Source organism: Phyllostomus hastatus, unplaced genomic scaffold (assembly GCF_019186645.2).
Source record: "Phyllostomus hastatus isolate PE091 unplaced genomic scaffold, TTU_PhHast_1.1 phas_scaffold_93, whole genome shotgun sequence".
Lineage (NCBI taxonomy): Eukaryota > Metazoa > Chordata > Mammalia > Chiroptera > Phyllostomidae > Phyllostomus > Phyllostomus hastatus.
In genome coordinates this window covers 31,183,199-31,201,642 of record NW_025334042.1, presented here as the reverse complement: position 1 = coordinate 31,201,642, position 18,444 = coordinate 31,183,199, and the positions used below count along the sequence as shown (strand labels likewise).

The following is an 18,444-nucleotide window of genomic DNA, read 5'->3' as shown; positions in this document are numbered from 1 at the left end:
TACAGAAGCCAAATACATGAGGCCTGTCCGTAAAATGTCCAACTTTTGTTAATATAACAAGAATGGTTTGTGTGACATTGATGTAAATTGGCAGCCATGGAGAGAAGACTGGAATGAGCATGTGTGAACAATGATGACTTCACTCTACTTGTCAGTGGGGCCAGTAGATGGCATTGAGTGAGCATGTGTACTATGTGGCTATTGCACTAAAAATGACTGAGCAAGTAGAGCAGTGAATCTGCATCAAATTCTGCATTAAGCTTGAACATTCCTCCATGGAAACTGTTCACATAATTCAGAAGGCCACAGCTAGGATCAACTGGTGATTGGCAGCTTCATCATGACAACATGCCTGCTCATGAATCATGTGCTATGCAGAGTTTTTTTGAGAAACATCAAATTACTCAGGTGACTCAGTCCCCCTATAGCCCAGATTTGGCACCCTGTGACTTCTGGCTTTTCCCAAAACTAAAATCACCTTCAAAAGGGAAGAGATTTCAGACTGTTGATGAGATTCAGGAAAATGCAACAGGGCAGCTGATGGTGACTGGGAGAACTGTGTGAGGTCCCAAGGTGCCTACTTTGAAGGGGATTGAGGCGTCATTTTCCTATGTACAATGGTTCTTGTATCTTGTGTCTTCTTCAATAAACAATTTTTTTAGAGGGGTGGGATCATAGGCTCTTTATGGAGGCCTTATCTTTCTGGAAGAATAGGTTAGTAAACAAAAGCATTGCCACAGACTGATGCTCACAGGTACAAGTAGAACATTTCAATTAGTAAAGGATTAATAACAAAACAAAACTGCTTTGCAACCACAGCCACTTTTCTCAAAATAGTCCCTTTGCTTTCTTGAGGTTTTGTTTCCATAGAGGCAAGGCAGAGAAGGCACCTGGAGCGATCCCAAAGGCCTTGGTGAAATCCTCAACGGACAGGTGCTCCTCCTTCCTGCTGGTGTCCACACCCTTAGGGAGCTCTTCCACCGGCTTGTTCACCAGCTCCTCCAGGGGATAGATGGGTAGAGGCCCAGAACTGAGGTTGCTGTTGGCATTGAACACATCCTGTTTGGGGCTTGTGATATCAGCAGTGATCAGGCTCCAGTCCACAGAGTTGCCCAGCACCCCCTTTAGGTCCTTGTAGGATTTGGTGTTATTCTACTGGAAGGGATCCCACTCCAGGAACCAGCCCATGAAGATGGGGGGCTTGTGTCCCTGCTTCACTTTGATGATGGGGGTCTCAGGGTCTTGGCCACTGGGATGGGTCTTGGGGTATTCTTCCACTGTGATGGCGGTGGCTTTCCTCCCAGCCTCATTGGTATGCTTCTCGATTCAGAAGAAGACCTGGTCCCAGACATCAAGCAGAAATACATTGTCCTCTTTTAAGTCATTCTGATTGAAGTCAGGGATTTCTGTGGCCAGGAACTACCCACTCTTGTTGGAATGATCAAAGAGCCTGGGGGTGATGACATATTTTCCTGCTGCAGTCTCTTAGTGCTGGTGTAGGGTACCTTGCTACCTGGGGCCACCCAGAAGTTGGCCGGCTCCTGCCCTTCCACTACCATTTGCCTCTCCATCCAGGAGATGGTGTCAGCGACCATCTTGGCCATCTCCCGCTCATCTCTGCCACAGACCTTCTCATACCACAGGATGAAGTCTTGAGGATGAAGATGTTATTGGAGTTAAGGGAGGTGGCCTGGGATTGGACCTCAAAAGCCTTGGTGTTATTGGTGCTTGTTCCCTGCACTAGGAACAGCTGTGTGGAGGGTAAAGGCTCCAGGCTCTTAGCCCAGGTGGTGCTTCCTGGTAGACCACTATGTGTCCCTTGAAGATAGACATGAGATGAGGTGGCTTCTTGCCAATTAGCACTCATATACGAACTGGTTCATTGTTGTACTTCTGATCCAGGATGATGGCCTGATAGGCCAAGGCTGTGATTTCATCCTGGCTGGCCTGTCTGGCCTGCCAGGTATAGAGGAGGTCATGGGGTTTCTTCCCAATGAAGTAGGTGTAGAGTAGCAGGTAGCAGTCACCCCTGTATAAGTGGCTCAGCCACTTGGACTCCACAGGCACCATCTCTAGGTTCTCCATGTGCCACACCTGCCCACTCTGGTCATCTACCATCCTCTGCTGGGCAGCCATCTGAGGCTGGACATGTATGGACATGGCACCAAAATTCACCTGTTCCACCTTGGCCACAGAGCCTGCAGTGTTGGTTTTGCCCAGGCCTGAGGTTCAGCTAAACACTCCATTTCTGGAAGAGCTGTTGAAATACAACAGACTCTGCCCCATCATTCTGCACCTCCACTTGCATGCTCGTGGGGGTATTACTTGGCTTTTATGAAGTTCAGGGCCTGGCTCAGGGAGCCTTTCCACTCCCGAGCATTGTCATTTTTTCCTTTCCATGCGCAGATCTTCAGGCCCCCCTGATCCCTGATATAACAGTCTTTGTGACTGAGCAGGTCTTCTGTGAGTGGCTGCCTGATGACTTCTCTGGCCACCAGCTTCCCTTCTGCATCTGACACGTGGTACCACTTGAGGGTGGCCTTGAGTGTGGCCTTGAGTGTGGCCTTGAACTCCACCACTGTATCAGGCACAGCTGCCTTCAACTTCCTCCCCTTGCCCAGCACTTGGTTCATGACCTCCATCAGCTTTGGAGACTCCTTCTCATTCTCCCTGTCCACCACTGCTTTGTGGTCCATCCACCTCTCTCCTGGTCTCAGATCTTCTTGGCCAGGGTCATGCCCCTGAGTCTCTCCATATGGTTACTCTCCAGACTGTTCCACTGGATGATAAGCTTCCCAAGGTCCAGGAGGAAAACATCCCCATGGTTGAAACTCTTCCAGGACATCTCCTCCTCTCCCTGTACCACGTTCCTCTTGCCCTTCACATGAAGCAGCTGCCTGACCTGGCTGGAGTTGGTTTCAACATACTTCATGATGGAAGCCATGTCCCCTTCCCAGATCACAGTGCCTTCTTGAGGTAGCCTCAGAAAGCCTCATCTTACTGCATTGGATGTCAAGGTGCGGGACAGTAGGGCCCCTTAGGAAGTCATCCATCTGCATGGTATAGGTGGCAGCTGTGGCTTGCTCATCCTGGGATGAGGCCTGGCCAATCCAGTAGTGGATGTCATAGGACAGGCTGCTGCCCGTCTTGTGGATAGCCAGGACTACATAGCAGTCACCATCAAAGAAGCAGTCAAAGGTGCCAGGAGGAATAGGCACCATCTGCATGGCCTCAGTCCTCCATATTTGCACACCAGCTATGGTAATGTTGAGGGAGCCTTTGACGTGGGTGCTCAGTTTGGACATGGCGATGAGCCTGGCTGGAGGAGGCAGCTGCCCCCTGGGAGATCTCAGAGAGCCATTGCCTCTATTTTCCATATTACACGGCTGGATACCTTTTGGACAGACCTTGTATATATGTCTAATGGAAAACATTTTATTCTTTCCTTGGGCCACTGTAAAGGTATTCTTGTAAGATATATCATCAAGATTTCATTAGTACCTTTAGATTCAGTTTGTTCAAGGAAGTATGGAGACAATAGAAATGACTTTTAATTTTCCCTCAGAGGCAATTTTAAAACAAGAAAGAGGCAATTTCAGAACAACTAGAATAATGTGGTATTTTAGTTTACAAGTAAGTAGTAATTCCACAGAATGTACCGTTCAGAATGGCAATGCTGAATGGCAGGCAGAAAATGGAATAGGTCCCATAGTGCGTAGACAAACTGAGTGATAGATTCTTCAGAAGGAGATTGGGGCTATTCAGAAGGCCTGTTTAGCCCTGTGGTTTGAAATCACAAAAATAATTACCTTTTTTCCCCCAAATGTCTTTCTGATCCATAGCCACATGCTGAAATAACCACTAATTTGTACTCATATGGGACTTTATAATTTTATGAGGGTCTCATCATAGAATTCTAGAGTAAAAAGGATCTTCAGAATAATTGAACCAAAGCTCCTCTTATGTTTCTGGAATCCACTACCGCACTCACAGCAAGGGGTGTACACCTTTTGCTTAAACACTTCTAGTGACAAGGAAACCACTGGCCACTGGCTCACCGTTCGGTCTGTTCATCTCCCGTTGTTGGAAAATTCTTTGTTGTACTTTATAAAAATGCAATATTTTATAACTCTTATCTTTTTGTTCTGTGTGGCTATCTGAAAGAAAGAAATTATTTGTAAAAGTAACGGTGCTAAGTAAACCAAATAAGAGAATTAGTGATTCTTACCTGTGTAGATGAGAAGCATAAAAACAAAAATTACAGCACCTTTTAAAGTGTTATAAGATTTCTGATATTTTTCCGGCATGTAAAATGAGGTATTCTAATTTATCAAATATTAAAAGTAATATGAGTGTAATTCAATTTAGTAAGTAATGAGTGCTTCCTGGGTACAGAAATATGGAGATGAAGAGATAGGAGACAAATGACTGTAGATAAATGAAGTTTTAGTTTCTCAAACAATTTTTAAGCTACAGCAAGCTCTCTCAATGCAAGAACTAATGTTTATACTTGAATTTCTCCTGGTCAACATAGTTAGCAATGCCTTACACAGAGATACAAAAAACCGGTTAATCGAATTTACACATAACATAAGTCTGGGAATGGGGCAAATGGTTATTGCAGTGCTGTGGGGCACTTATTGAAGCCTGAGACTGAAAAATGTGTGCTCTATCTACTCTTGCCAAAATGTGCTCTAATACTGTGAACCAAATGGAAAAGGTAATAAAAGCTCTACAGTCAAAAAACATGACTATAAATATGAAGCTCCAGTTTGGATGGTCTGTTTTCCTGTCATCATCAGCTCTCATAAACCCACTGGGTTTAGGGATGAGGTGGGTTGGGGGGCATTCAGAGGCTACCCTGGCCTGGGAGCTGCAGGCTATTTGAAAATGACTGTTTCCATTGTGTCATTATGTGGGATCATAAGAAAAGAATAGTCTTTATTTAAAATTCTGATATTTTATGTATCATAATTTTTTGCATAGATTTTGGTTTTAAAAAATATTGCATAAAATATTTGCTATCATGCTATTCACTGCAGCATTATGCACAATAGTCAAAGTATGGAAACAATCTAAGTGTAATGGATGAATCAATAAAGAAAAGGTGATACACACTCACATATACACAATGGAACATTATTCAGCCATAAAAAATGGGTAGACCTTGAGGGCATTATGCTAAGTAAAATAAATCAAAGAAAGACAAATACTACAGGATATCATTTATATGTGGAATTAAAAAGAAGTTGAACTTATAGAAACAGAAAATGGAGTGGTGGTTGCCAGCAGGCAGGGGTTCAGGGAAACAGGGAGAGGCTGGTAAAAAGGTAGAAACTTTCAGTTACGAGTAAGGTCTGCAGATCTAATATGTAACAGGGTGACTACAGTTGGTAATACTGTATTGTATGGATAAAATTTGCTGAGAGTAGACCTAAATGTTCTCAAAACAAAACTCCAAAATCAAAAGGTGAAAATGTGAGGTGATGGATGTGGTAAGTCAATTGTAGGAATCCCTTCACAATGCATACATATACAAAATCACATGTACACTTTAAACATATTAAAATTTTATTGTCCATTACACCTCACTAAAGCTGAAAAAAAATTGTCTTGATTTCTGAGAGTTTTGGTGCTCCTTAAATTTTGTCCTTGAAGAGAGTGTCTTACTTGTTTCACCTTAATCTTGGCCTAGCCCTGGGCTAATGAATTGAATAATCGAACAATGACTTGCTTTAAAATAAAACAGAGTGAAAGTAAACTAACAAGATGAAATTTATTTGGGATACAAGTTTATCAGGAAGTTTACAAAATCATCTTTGAATATTCAGGACTGGGATTCATGGCTTAGTGCCAGTTTACATGAAAATGAGTGAAGAGTTTTGGTGACTGTAGGCTCACTATGTGTATCAGGGTCACATAGTTATTCTCACTAATGCAATTCAATCTGTGAAGAATGAGAAACCACAATGGCAACTTCATTCTATACTCAACAGACCACTGGAGAATGCTAGATTGTTCATTGAAGATTGACTTCAATTAAGTAGAGCATATTCAAAGAATTAAGATGATGAGGGAATCTGAAAATAATGTCATATGGAGAATAATAGGAGAAAAAGAGAAGAATTAGTTTGGGCAAGAAGAAGATTAATAGGGTTGGGAACAAGATAGCTCTTTGCAAACACAGTGGTTCTCCACCCTGCCTGCACATTAGAATCACATGCTCTCCAGACACTTCAATGTGCACCCAAATGTAAGAACCACAGATTTAAAAGACAAGTAATAGAAAACTGTATTTTGTCACATTTCATGGAATAGGGCTGGGTTCCAAATGGGGAAGCTTCACAGAGAGTGACTTTGGTTCAACATCAAAAGCCCATTTGAACTTTATTTTCTATTGAGGAGGTTGCTGTCACAGTCATAGTTTAAATAGAGGTTGGGTGTTGTGGAGGAAACTTCACTTTGGCTGGGAGGATGAAATTAAATAATGTCTAATATTGCATCCATTTTTATAATTGTGTTACCTTGTGCCAAAAACTTAATTTAGCGATCCTCTTTAGAATGAATATCCTTCTGCTTACTTTGATCTTAGAGTCAGAGGTTCATTTACTGAATAACCTACCCATTTCTGCTCTGCTATTCAATTAAGATGGATTAAAGCTAGAATAATTACATTTGCAATGAGAGCTATTAGTCTGAGCAGATTACCTCCATGATAATCTAATTGCATAGGTGCAAATGACTTTGCAAAAATAAGTATTTGACAGAGCATTGCTAATCATTCTTTTTTGTGTAGAATATAAACTAAAGTTATCTTAGGTGAAACTTAAGTATTAGTTTTAACTTTGATCTTAGCAGTGAAAGGGCAGTTGCAATTTTGCCTCCTAGAGAGTTGTGGGTAGGTAGGAAAGCAGGGTCAGTAGAGATAACTATACTTCATCTATTTCACAAACATGCTCTTTCTTTACTCAGTTCAGTGACAAAGTGATAGACGATGTATATGTACATTAGGTACTGAGATAATAAAAAGTTACAAGAAGCAGACGTATTAAATACTTAAGTAATGGTATTTAATGAGATTAAGCTCCTTCCAAAATTAACATCTCCATTTATCTCCATTTATTTCCGAGTATTCTCTCCTGATAGCTCACTTTTTCTTATTATACTTAATATTTTAAATCATTCACTTTTAAATAATAAATTTAATAAAATATTTTATAAATCCTGGAAATTTCCCTTAGAAAGGTAAAAATCATTTGTATTGAACAATGAAAACCTCAATTACTAACAAACACTGTAATTCACTTAAAAGAGTTATTATGGAGCTGTAGTCTTGTGAGTTGCTATTCTTCAGATTAATATTTCTCTGTGTGGACTTGCAGAACTGTGTGACAGAGAAGAAAGAACTGAGTGTAAATCTATTACCACCACTATAAAAAGCATTCATTCATTCAAAAAATATTTAAGGAGTGTCTACTGTGCGCCAGGTGCTGTGCTGGGTGATTGGCCTGCATTGTGAATAAGATAGACAACGTTCCTCCCATCATGAAACTTGGAGAATATATGATAAAAGAAGTTGAACATTTAAGTGAATAAATTGTGTGAATTAGGCATTGGTAAGTGCTATAAAGGCAATGTACAGTCATAGTAATGTAGCAGTAAGAGACTAGAAGGTCACAAGGCAAGAGGAATTTATTTAGATAGGTAGACAAATCTTTTTGAGGAGCACATTTCAGCAGAGTCCTGAATGGGAAAGCTAAGGAAAATAAAAAGATCTGAGAGGAGTGTGGTATCCAGTCTCTGAGATAACCCCCAGTGATCCTTGCCTCCCAGTATTTCTGTCCTGTGTAGACTCATCTCTGACCGTATCAGTACCAGGACTGGCCTATCTGGCCAGTAGACTACAGTGGAAATGGAAAAGAAAGTCTGAGCTTAGGGCATAAAAGGCATCACCATCTCCACCTTTATCTCTTGGAACATTTTTTGGAGAAAGCCAGTCGCCATATCATGAGGATGCTCAAGCAACATTATGGAGTGGGCCTCATGGTGAAGAACTAAGGTCTCTTGCCAACAGCCAGTAGTCAGCCACTTGAAGAAGCTGTCTTCAAAGTGAACCAACCCTCCAGTCCCCAGTCACGTTTCAGATAATGAAGCTGAGTTGACGGCTTATCGCAACCTCATGTGAGACTTTGAGCCAGGGTGCCCAGCTAGACCTCTCCTGCATTTCAGACCCAGATAATCTGTGGGATAATAAATGCTTATTGTTTTAAGTCATGAAGTCTGGGGATATTTTGTTACACAAAAATATGTAATTAGTACAAAAGGAAATAACAAGTTCAAAATATTTTGGGCCAGAACAAACCGGGCATGTTTGAAGAAAGACAAAAACTCGAATGTAGTTGGAGCTTAGTGGGGAGAGGAGAGTGGTGGGCAATTTCTATTTACAGCCTATTTTTGTTAAATAATGAAACATAGCAAAAGTTTGTAAGTACTTGGTATATATTTTGTGTTCATAGTTCTTTTCTTATCTTCTTGGGTTTTGTAAGGTGATAAACTATGTATTTAACAAATCATCACTTAAAAACTGTATACAATGTAAAATACTGTATTTCAGCTATTGTCAGGTTACTGACCTTTCCAGTGAACATGTAATACATTTTTTGGTAAATAATTCTTTGGATAGGTTAATCATCATAAAGCATGATAAAGCAACTTAAACCCCTCAAAGTTAATACTACATAGACTGGAAAATAGATACTAAAAATGTTAAGCTATTTGGTGATATTTGGTTACCATTAATGATCAGATGATCACAGATGAAGTTTTCAGGATACAGTAAAAACATAGCAAATGATATTTAATTTTTAAAAAGATTTTATTTATTTATTTTTAGAGAGCATGGAAGGGAGAGAGAGAGAGGGAGAGAAATATCAACGTGTGGTTGTCTCTCATGTGCCCCATACTGGGGACCTGGCTCACAACCCAGGCATGTGCCCTGAATGGGAATGGAACTGGTAACCCTTTGGTTGACAGGCCGGCACTCAATCCACTGAGCCACACCAGCCAAGGCCACATGATATGTATTTTTTTATTTAAAAGGGAATCTCTCTGCTTTCTGACTCATAATCTTATAAAAGCTTCTTGGAGAAAATAGGTCATTGTTAAACTTTGGGATAAAGGCAACATCTATGGAAGATAAGAATAATTACAAAATCAATTTTTATGCATTAACATTCTGTTTATAAATTATTGACTAAATCTCATCCTCTGAGTACACATCTTTTTAATATTCTGGGTGACAAAACAGGAAGTCTGCACACAGCCCGTCTGCTATACAGCAGCACGACGCCTGTCTCAAGAGCACGCCTTTGTGCGATTGTTTGATTTGCGAGACAAACCAACAGCTTTTCCAGGGAACACTTGTGTTTGAACATGTTTGGCAGCAAAGTGTTATTCAGATTTGTTTTTTGGCAGACACTTTCTCAAAAACAAACAAAGTGAGACTGTTTCTTTAAGAAACATGACTGACAGTGTTTGTTGCCAACAATATGATGTGAGCTTTCAGTCTTTATGAATTTTAGGAATTTGTATGAGGTACTGCGTGCTTCACAGTGTCCCAACTTAAAGATATTTTTCTGGTCAGACAAATGGTAGATTAACAAAAGTGTGGCAGAATCAGGGTCCACACCTAGACATCGTAGCTTTAGATGCGGTACCATTTACTACTCTTTCTTCTCATGCATTTTTTTGTTATTTCTTTTTTATTGTTGTTCATGTACGGTTGTCTCCATTTTCTCACCACCACTTTACCTCGTGCATTTTTATAGAACAAATAATGTACAAATTCTTTAGCACACCAGTCAGATCACATTTGTCCATCCCATGAAATGACTGAGCAATAGCTGTGGCAATGAGGCTGGGGCAGACGTCTAGAAATACTCACAGGTGATTTCCATGAGAGGTCCAAAAACTGGCCATCCTGCCCTGACTGGTGTGGGTCAGTGGGGTGGACATCGTGCTGCAAACCAAAAGATTGCCTGTTCCATTCCTGGTCAGGGCACATGCCTGGCACATGCCTGAGTTGCAGGCCAGGTCCATGGCTGGGGTGCACAAGAGACAACTGAATGATATTCCTCTCACACATTGATGTTTCTCTCCCTCTCTTCCTCCCTTCCTTCCCCTTTCTCTAATAAATAAATAAAGTCTTTAAAATAAAAAAGGGCCATCCTGATTGGTGGCTCAGATAAACAAGATAGGTTGGAATCGGACTTCCCTTGGACAGTCCTTCCAAAAACAAACTGGATACAATTATTTGAACTGAACTGTGAATCTTAAAGCTCATCAGCTCACTGGCAGGTCCTTAGCTTGTTGTAAACTCCTCTTGGGGATCCCCAAAATGTTAACAGTACTTCTCTCGAGGGCTACCATATGCAACCTTGGGAATGCACTTCTTGAGTGGAAGCCAGGCATTAACTTGCTTTCATCATGAAAATACAGTGGCTTGCACCTTAGAGGTGATCATAAGACACCTTCAAGGGTTTAAAGAAAAACGTCCACTTGATTCAATAGCCCTTGGAAGACTATAGCAATCTCTCCTAATTGAAGTTATCCTTTATTACTTTCAGTGGTCTCCCAAAAGAATAGCTGACTTGTTATTTAATATGTTCACTTTTATGCTATGATGGGCAGGACATTCGATTCTAGATAAAGTGGTATGAAATATTTCTTTGATTTTCACTGAGGTGATCAATGGTAACAACTGGGTGCAAAAATGCATTCAGATTAGTCTTCACTCTCTGACAAGCATTTTTATGGATGAGAGAATTGCCTAAGACTGTTTTTTTTTTTGGTGGGGGTGCTGGGGTGGAGAATGAGCAACTGAATAATATATGTATTTTTCTTTTCCTGAATTAATGTCTCCAGCCTAGTAGAAAAGTCAATACAGAAGCTTGAAGTGAAGGCTACCTGGATTTCTAATGCAGATACTGCTTTATGGTTTTTGTTTAGTTGGTTAGGTCCTGGACCCAGCAGGGGTCAATCCCATAGGTTGGCCTTATCCTGGGGGCTGGAGTTTTGCTGATTACCTTAATTAAGACTATTTCTTTCTAAACCAGAAAAGTTGAGTGGATTAGGGCCTACCCTTTGTCAGATTGATCCAAGTGGCCAATGTGGTAATGTAAAATTCACTAGAAGCCAAGACAGTGTGGACATGAGAAGTGGATAGTGTCGGGAGACAATTCTCCTTGGGCCTCTTGTATTTCTGTACATTTTATAAACAGAGACACAAACATTACTTTTTTCCTGAACTATCCTTTCAAGGATACTAGTGTGGTGAATAGTCTTGTAAGACAGAATATGGTCCTTCAAGAGGAAAGGTCAGACTTGTTTATAGTCTTGGAAAAGAGCCTCTCCTGGAGGAAAGGGCGGGCATGCTGACTGCCCATTTTAAGAGACTTGGTTTCTTTAAGCTCCGAATTCCTCTCCTGTGAGATGACCCACATGTATGCAGATATCACCTGGCTCTCCTGTGACATCCTGTTGGAATTGGAGTGCAGGGACAACCAACATGAGACAATGCTGAAGCTCTGGCTACTGGTGTTGCTGTGAATAAGTAAGTAGTGTACTGGAGTATTGTGTCTCGTAAGCATCCTTGAAATTGTGGCAGACTAGCTTGTTAGCTTGCAGGTAGGGTTAAATGTCAGACCCTTTAAAGTTTTGATAGGCAGGTACAGTATTAGAATTCTTTCTTTCTAAATCCCAATGACCATATGGTTATGCTACCAAATAGGCTCCCCAAGATTCGCCTGAAGGTAAGAAATGAGGAGCAAGGCATCTGGAATGGCAGAGGTGCAGTTTTATTTTGAGTTTACAGGTATTCTCCTCCTCTTGTTAATTATACTGTGTAGATTAGCCACCTGCCAGATTTTCCCTAGGCATATCAATCATTGATATACTTTAAGTTTTTTCAAGTTTTTCTTCTTTTAGTAACATTACTATAGTAAATATTGCTTTGAATTTGTGTTTTGAATATGTCTATATCTATAGAAAAAATTGTCAGCTAGGGAGTTCCTGGGTCAAAGTACATGCTAATTAAAATGAAAACAAATATACAATAAGAAAAATCTCTGTCTTACGCCTTCCCCTAGCCATCCAGTTCTCCTTCCAAGTGTCCACTGTTATCTTTCCAGAGATAATTTATATAAATACAATCCAAATGCATTCATGGTATTGCCCCTTTTCTAGTTTTTTAAAATAAAGAATAGTTATATGTTTTACACATTGTGTTATATCCTAATTTTTTATTCTAATGTTATTTTGAGGTTCTTCTATATCCGTCATAAAGATCTCCTTCATCATTTTCTTATGGATGCAGTTTTCCATTGTATGGATTTTCCTTCCCAGTGCCCTACTGATCTCACACATTTTTATACCTGTCAATTACTGCACTATGGGAGATCCGCTAACTTGGCTTTCCTACTGCTGTATCACTAGGCCTCTTTTCTGGCAGCAATATTTTGTCTCCCTTAATTTCTCAGTGGTTGCATTTGGTGCAACAGGGCTCCAGCACTGGTTTATGCACATAACTCTCTAAGTATCAGTACATTCACAATCATCCTGTTAATCAATTATCTGATTTATTTTATATTGCTAATAAGATAATCTTTCTATTTTTTTAAAATTTCAGGTCTTGAATGTGTCCTCCAAAGTTATAATAGTTATTTACTGAAATAGGGTAATGAGTCCCAAGTCTTGCCAGAGAAAATTCAAGATGTTACTACATTAAGAAAACACTTCCAGACATTTGACTTATTTTTTGTCTCCTCTTTTCTATGGTTGGTAGCAAAGACCTGGAGTGGCTCTGATGGTTGCTTGCAAAGATTATGTGAACCCACAGTGTCTCAATTTGAAAACTTTGATATTTGTATTAAAAAAGTGGAAACAAAGGCTTTTAAAAATGGTGTAAGATCGTGGGGAGGGTAATAAGACTTTACAGAGCTTACTTGCATACTTAGATATTTTTCTGCTAAAATAGAGACTTGTTATGACATTGACTTGTGGTTGGTATGTTTATCTTCATACCTCCTTTGGTTTAAAATTTATTCTAATTAAAAACATAGTTATTAATATTTGTGTTTACCAGGAATGGTGTTTGACTTTGCAGTTTTTGAGTGTAATCTCATTTTGTTTGTTAATTGGTTTGCACTATTAACTCATTTTAAAATGCTAGAAAGAATCCTGGAGACAAATGAACATAATTAAATTGGAGCATCGGTCACTTCTTACTGTCTGTTTTTCCAATGGGCAGAAAATTTCTGTAGACAGAAACAAAGTCTACTTAAAAGAAGAAGTAATTAAGGTTCCAATTTACATTTTCAGTAAGGATGAGTCTCATTGAATTTAAGATGATCATTGTGAAATTTGATGATTATGAAATGTGAAATGGGAAAAGCAGCACATGGGAGGATCTGTGTGATAATATACCGATTGAGAACAACACATAAGACTTTATGGGGTGGCTCATGGGAATGGCTCTTGGTGTAGAAGTGCAAACTTTGGAGTTAGGTTGACCTGAGTTTGGTTCCTGAATTCAACATCTACTATCTGTGAGATCTCTGCCAAATTATTACATGTTTTATGTTTTGATTTCCTCATCTTTAAAATGGGTATAATAATAGCTGTGTATATAGTGAGCTAAGACTTTATTTTTGGGAAAAACTTGATTTAGCTTTTAGTTGGGAGCATAGGTAAGAGGTGGTCCCCAGGCAATAGCCTCCCCCCACTAAGGGTGAGCTGCGGACTGGGACTGAGCTTCAGGTGGGTCTCCTGTACTCTCTGCTTCCCTGCACAGCTCTTTTGCTGCTGGCTCAGAGGACAGGAGGGACTGCAGTAGTTGTTCACTTGGGCAGGGCATCAGATGACCCAGACACCAGCTTCCCATCACAGATCTCAATCTTTTTCAGAACCACCATCTTGGAGAAGGTAGAGCTACTGCTGCTGAAGGAGCCAGAGCCCTACCAGGCGGCAGTTGAAGTTCCTATGGTAAACTAGGCTTGGCCCACCTGAGTAGCCACTGGTGATCTTGGCATGGATACTCATGTTCTGCATCCCAGACTCCAGACAGTTCTCTTCACCCTCCAGCAGATGGTGGTGATTTCCACGTCCAGGTCTAGCTTGATGTTCATGTGCTCCTGGTACTCACACAGCTTTCAGGTCATGTCCTGCTTGGTGGTTCTCAGAGAAACTTCCAGCTCAAACACCTTGGCCTGAGCATCCTTGATGGCCAGCTCCCCATCCATCCGTTGCTCAGCATCCATGATGGCAGCCTCCAGGGAAGCCCTCTGGCATATGAGGCCATCGATCTCAGCCTGGAGTTGGCTGATGTTCTGGTTCATCTCAGAAATCTCCACCTTTGTGCAAAGCAGGTCATCCCCATGTTTTCCAGCCAATGTCTGCAGCCCTTCATACTTGATCTGGTGCATGGTCTCAGCCTTGACTGGGCTGCAGTTGGCCATCTCTTCATACTGGATCTTGACTTCAGCAATGATTCCATTCAGGTCCAGGGAGTGGCTGTTGTCTATGGACAGACAGCACCCCGGACATGTCAGAGATCTGGGACTGCGGCTCACAGATCTCGTCTTTTAACATTGTCTATAGAAGTTGATCTCATTGGTCAGCCCTTCGAGGTGGGACTTCACCTCTACCTTATTCATGTAAACTTCGTCCACATCCTTCCTGATGATCTCATCCTCGTACTTATTTTTCAAGTTCTCCACCAGTCCCTGCATGTTGCTAAGCTCTTTCTCCAGTCCCAGTTTCTCCTGGTTATTTCCAGCTACCACAAAAAGTTGTTGATGTATGAGTTGGCCAAAAAGTTCATTTGTTTTTTTTCCCCTAAGATAGTTCTAGTAGTGCTTAATTGTCTTTAACTTCATTGAAACAATTTTGTTTAATTGTATTGTAACAGCTGTCAAGTCTGTGTACATTGAAAAAAGCTTATCAAAATTGGTGAATTTTTGTGTAGCCATTTTAATACTAAAGATGGGAGAAAATATGCAACACTTTTGAGATATTATGTTTTATTACTTCAAGAAAGGTAAAGATGCAACCAAAATGCAAAAAATAAAAAAAAATTTGTGCAGTGTGTGGAGGAGGTGCTGTGACTGATCAAACATGCTGGAGATTTCTCATTGGATGATGCTCTACAGTCGGATAGGCCAGTTAAAGTTGATAGCTATCAAACTGTGACATTAAGAAATTGAGAACAATCAATGTTATGCCATGTGAGAGATAGCTGACATACTCAAAATATTCAAATGAATGAAGTTATTGGTGAAAATGACAAATATGTCTTTTATTTTATGGAAAAAAACCCACATGAACTTTTTGGCCAACCCAACAGCCCTTGAACATATTGCCCTTGTTGCTGCAAGTTGTCTGCTGCTGCAGGAGGGTCCACTTGGTCTCCAGAATCTTATTCTGCTGCTCTGGGCTCCACATCTAATTGAAGAAGGAAGTAAACTTCTTGTCAAGGCTCTTGATCTGCTCCTTTTCCCGGGTGTGTATGGCCTGAATATTGAGGTCCACTTCCAACTTCTGGGAGCTCAGCAGGCTTGTGGTTCACTTGGATAGCTCTGATGCTCCCCATACTCCCAGACCCACCAAAATCTCTGGCCATATTCATGTTGGTGCCCAGACCAACCTGGTAACCCCTGCCCACCTGGGAAATGGCTGAAAGCTGATGCTGTGTCCATAAGAGTCCCAGTGGCTGCTGAAGGTTGGGGGCCAGGGGTGGGCACCTTATAGTCCTCTGGGTCACTCTTGTGGACATGGTGCAGGCAAGAATGTCAAACCAGGCAGAGATTGGAGAAGGAGCCAAAAGCTCTGCTTAATAATATTTTAAAGAATTAAGTGAGGTAGCATGCATCAAGTAGCTCATACATCCTAGGCACGTAATAAATGTCCATTTATTTTTCCTTCTAGTCTTACATGATTAAGGAAGAGTAATTAGAAACAATACAACAATGACAACAAAACTCCACCCATGAAATCTTTCTCCCTGCAGGTCACTGACATAAAGGCAGCCAGCCACACCTTTTGGCTGGGGACTCATCACAAGCCAAAGAGATTAGTCTAAATTTAAGAAGCAGGGACCTCAGATAGGCTATAAACAAATAACATTTTGACTATTATTATAGAAAATCTAAACTGATCTAACACATTTTTTATGTCAGAATATACTTATTTATTTTCACAACTAAGTCAGTCCCCCCCACCCCCCACCCGTGGTTAATCGGGGAATTATTATTTTTTAAACTAGAATAATAAAACATATGATTGAGCACAGTAATTTATTCTTCAAATTGAAGAAATAATTCTTCAAATAGTTTCATATAATTATCCCCTGAATTTAAAAAAGTATTTACTTCTTGTGATATGTTGTATAAATCAATGATTAAAAATGAGCACACAGACAGAATATGCCAAAAAATGCATGCTTCCCAGTTTGGGAGTGGAAGAGGAGAGGTACAAGTTGGAAGGGGGATGGGAAATTGAGAGGTAGCTAATTTCTGGGAAGATGAAAGTAATTTTAAAAAAACCTTGAAAGCTTTGATGAATAATTAGTGCTAAATAAGTTGAATAGACATCAAAAATAGTTACTAAGGAAGAAAAAGATCTACAGACAAGAGGTAGAGAATTTCTGACTGTTAATTCACTTGTTCAACAAATATTTGAGTGGTTGTGATATGGCACATAGAGCTAAAACACCTAGGAATATGTGGGGGAACTGAATAGAATTACATCTGTTATTGGAAGATGTTATTAGTATCTGATCATTGTCTGCCCTTTTCCCTCACCCTCCAGCCTCTGGTAGCCTCTGTTCCACTCTCTGTTACTATGAGTCTTGAGAGTCTTCATCACTCATACATGTGGGATCATGGGATTTTGCTTCAATTACTCTGGGAGTGGCATTTAAAGCCTGTAAATCATGGTGCATGGAACTTGACTTCAGCTTTCACCTTTTTGAAAATGACTACAGGTGGATCAGTGTGGCCTCATCTGTAAGATAAACAGGGATGTGGAATGAGACGTTTTGGGGTATACATTTATAAATATATAACAAAATAATATTTCCTTTTCTGTGGCTAGCTTGGGTTTTTAAAAGACATTTATTTTAACATTTATCACCTCAATTCCTATCCCTCCATTCCAATCAGGCAAGAAGAAGGAGACTAAATTATTACAACTTGTGAACATTATCCGGACAGTGAGGGATCTAGTTTGTGACCTGAACATTGAAAGAGGACCAAGAGACACTGCTTTCTCTGTCCTTGCGCAGCCACATTAAGCTTCCTGGCACTTTCTCCGAGTCTGGCATGCTGGGGACCGTCTGCATTTCTCATCCAGACAGTCAATATTTCAAGCTCAAGAATTTGGGGACAGAGGTGAAGTTTCTCCAAATCTCTAAATCATTTATCATGCTTCTTGTGGAAGGAAAAAAAATTATTTGTTCCTCAGAAAGAGGCACAAAACACAACATTTGATTGTAGCACTTTCCTGACACTTGATTTATTTTACCACTAGATCTGTTTTTAAAAATAGAAAGCAAATTATTATGCCTGAGTGACTTCGAAGCCCTCCCACCATTCCCATTTGCCACCATGTGGCTTCCATGGAGGATCCTGGGGGCTGAGGGCGAGGGGGAGTGAGGAGGAGAAAGGGAGGAGGGGCGGAAGTTCTAGAGAAATGATGAGGAGGGGCAAGTTGCCAGTGCTCAACAGTTTGAAATTACAGCCTGGATGAATTACTTATTGTATTTCCTCAGCTGAACTAAAGCTTGCAAGTCTTGGAAAGGAAAACAAGAACATGAATTCTTGAGGTAGGGAGAAAAAGATCACATACTTTCCAAGGTGGCTGGACTAGAATCTACAGAGAATATTTTCATAAAATTTTTTGCATATCCAGGCCCTTTGTGAAAACATGATTTGGAGAGAGTGATAAGGAGAAAATAAAAAACCCACAAGCATTTCAATATTGATTGTTTTCTTCTTACTTTGATTTCACTTTGAGGAGAGGAGAGAAAGAAATAGCTTCTTAAGAACAATACTGAAGAAGTCAGTTCAAGGCAGATAATGTCCAGTGAGAACTGAAGTATGCCATACACACACACACACACACACACATTAAATAGGCTTCGAGGCCCTGGCTGGTTGTGGCTCAGTTGGTTGGAGCTTTGTTCTGTACACTGAAAGGTTGGGGGTTTGATCCTTAGGGCACATACCTACGTTGTGGGTTCCGTCCCAGGTTGGGGTGTGTACAGGAGGCAAATGGTTGATCTTTCTCTCTTATATCAATTTTTTTTCTCTGTCTCCTTCTTCCCCTGACCTTCTCTCTAAAGGCAGTGAAAAAATATCCTCAGGTAAGGATGAAAAAAAAGACTTCGTG

General features: G+C 40.5%; 2 pseudogenes; both read right to left on the bottom strand.

The window, feature by feature from the left end:
• Positions 1–828: 828 nt before the first annotated feature.
• Positions 829–3,305, bottom strand: LOC123813011 (annotated as a pseudogene).
• A 10,590-nt stretch (positions 3,306–13,895) lies between these two features.
• LOC123812344 lies at positions 13,896–14,816 on the bottom strand (annotated as a pseudogene).
• Between the last annotated feature and the right edge of the window lie 3,628 nt (positions 14,817–18,444).